The following is a 3,237-nucleotide window of genomic DNA, read 5'->3' as shown; positions in this document are numbered from 1 at the left end:
ACATGTCAATATTCATTAGCTTAGTCATGGCAAAGCTTTTCGGTTACTAGCATCAGTGGCACCTGTTCCATGAACTCTCATCCTCATGCGCTCTGAACGTAATTTTATCAGCAGCGAGAGGAGTTCTGGCGTTCCCGAGGTTTTTAGAGAGGGAACTGGTTTGAGAGACCCCCGTCATCTCAACCAGGTTTTCACAATATACACACACTTAACTCAACAAATCATTTACCTGCGCCTCAGTAAATGTTATATTTGCCCTTCTCGGCATATGCCCTTCTCGGCATAAGTTTGCCTCTTGCACGAGGACTTAAATAAGAACCACTGTACAGAGGTACCACCTTTGCTAGATAACTTACTTTGCAAGGTCTGTCCCCATTCTAGTATTGCGGCCGTACTCGTTCGTTTGACATAAGTACTTGGTAATAACTATATCGACTGAGACAGTACTAGCCACCCAGAAATCAACCAATTCCTACGTACTGTCCCAATCTAAGTTCATTATATTTTTATGCAAACTAACTAGGCAGGGCTAAGCAAAGCTAGCATATCTGGTTTTCTATGTTCAGGTTATGCATTCAAAATCATGTATGACTAATGCATAGAATAGAGATATAAGAATATAGGATCTTTATGCTCAAAGGGGATGAATAATAACTTGCCTTTCTCCAACGCGAATAAATCCAAGGTAGGCAACCTGATTATCCGATCCTTGAAATGCCACAGGTTGCCATCCAAAATAAGATAAACTCTACTGAAGAAGAGGAAGAGCCAAATTCAATAAAAGCCATAAAATAACCAGAAAACGATAAACGTCTAAGAGGGATAGGGTTTAGGGTATAATCTATCTCCTTTAAAGGGTATAGGGATTATTGGGTTAATATTTTATGTGGAGGTTCTAGAGGGTTGGAGGTTGAGGTGGAGAGGGGATCAAGCAACTCATGTCATTTATATTTCATGTGTGGGTCTTGGTTGCTTGGAGAGTAAGGGATATAACTGGTTAAGTGAGTATGTGGCTAGTATTGGCTGGTGGTAGGTTTGGGTAGTATAATACCTAGGGTTTGGTTATATTTAAGCCGATTGTGGAGTAGGGCAACATATCGGCTAGGTTCTATATTTTATGTATAGGTTCTAGAAGAGTAGGTAGCTAATAGTATGGTGGATAGGTGGGTATGGAATTTGGATGGTGGTTGGAATTTAATTAGGAAGGCATCGGCTAGGGTTTGGGTGTTTGCTAGTCGTTGCTAGAGTTGAACAGTATAACGACTAGAATTGGTATCTTCTCTACCCGGTGTCAACAGACAGCATAATAGCTAGAGGGATAGGAGGTTTGTGTGGGTTTAGTGGGGCGCAAGTGTTACTCCGACAACCGTGACTGGCGGCGGAGAGGCTAGGATCACACAGAGCCCAAGAGCTGACTGTGCGGCGTGCTGTGGAGATCAAGGAAATAGTGAAGCTCCGACCACTATACGCATCGAGGCTTCGGGTGCCAGGAGGAGCACTTCGACCTTAGGTTTGGTTTTGCCGGGCTTTACAACCAACGGTCCGACGTCGGGGATAGTAAACCGCGAACGTCCCCATGAAAGGCGTAAAGTTCCAACCGGTGGCTTTTTAGTGGCTAAAGGGTATTTTGGGTTAAAAAGAAATATTTGAAAAGACAAACATAAATTCAAATAGTATTTGAATAAATTCAAATAAAATATTAAAAGAGTAAATTTGGGGTCAAAAGATAGGGTTTGAATTTAGCTGGATTTAGATCCAAGTTTCACTGGAACCGGATCTACGGTTTAGGAGATATGGGCTTCTAAAGAATAGGATTTGAACTAAATCTAGAAAAGACGAAAATGCATTGTTCATGGGCCCACCTGTCAGCTTTCCTTTTTCTTTTGGGGCTATCTATATAGGAATCGAATGATTTCTGAAGCTCCAATCATGCAGATTTTATCTACCATAGGATGCACATCCAACAACTCAGAAAAAGTGATACAAATAGATATTACACTTAAAAACAGATATATTATTTGATTATTTGAACGCCATTTTTTTAAAGCCCAAATCCAGATCCAGATCCATAAAAGCCCAAATCCATATCCAGATCCATAAAAGCCCATTAGTAAAAAGAAGGCCCAAAATACAAAATTTGAATCAAACACAAATAAACAAAGCCCATGATTTTTTCGCCCATGCAAATTATTTGAAGGCCCAAGTCCATATCCAGATCCATAAAAGCCCATTAGTAAAAAGCAGGCCCAAGATACAAAATTAGAAGCAAAACACAAGGAAATAAAGCCCAAATCATAATCCAACAGCCTATCCAAAAAAGTAGTAGGGACCAAACTTGGAAGCCAAGTAGATGAAAAACATGTCACGTGAATCAACCATGTATGGGACCACACTTTTCAATCCCCTACTTTTCAACAGCACTACTAGTTCACAAACAGATCTAGCACGAATCAAACATGGAGCTAGGAGAAGAGAAAGAAGAGAGAAAAAGAGGATCCAAATCGCAGATGGAAGGAGAGAGTACAATGTCAGAATCAAAGAGTAGTTCTAGAGGAAAGAAGAAATCAAAGACAACTTCTGAACAGAAAGTTGAGATCCATACAAAGGAAACACAGAATCTGGAGAACACAAAGAAAAAACAAGAGGAAGGCAAAATCAAGAGAAACAAGAAGGCTCCAGTTCAAGGTTAGTTCAAGGCTCCAATTCTTATCCCCTATATACAATTCCTGAAAAAGATCAAAGAGAGAGTTTAGGTCAAATATACAATTCAAAAGAATACATGAAATTGTTGAATATGTCAAATGAAACAAGGTTAACAATCCACTTTGCTGGATAAATACAACAACTCAGAACTGAAAATTTCATATGTTTGCTATGTAGATCTGAACTATGTAATGATAAAAGTAAAACTACACTGCATTCAGTACTACAAAACTGCATTCTGGATGATTGTATTACTATGTACTATTGATGAATACCAAACTAAATTTATAAAAAAAACATGACAGATTGATTAGTCTTCCAACCTTACTGAATTTCACTCCGAAGATATCACAGTTATACAGTTATACAGAAATATAACAACTAGGCTATATAGCATATCCTGAATTGTCATACATTCAATTTTATCAGCATAATCACCATATTAAACTAATGACAAATTCAAATCTCAATGTCAACCACTTGTCTCATCCAACTCAATATTACATAAAAGTTCAATATCTCATACAACACAAA

The sequence above is a fragment of the Oryza sativa genome, chromosome 8 (genome assembly GCF_034140825.1).
Source record: "Oryza sativa Japonica Group chromosome 8, ASM3414082v1".
Lineage (NCBI taxonomy): Eukaryota > Viridiplantae > Streptophyta > Magnoliopsida > Poales > Poaceae > Oryza > Oryza sativa.
The sequence above is the reverse complement of the archived record's forward strand: the minus strand, read 5'-3'. Positions refer to the sequence as shown.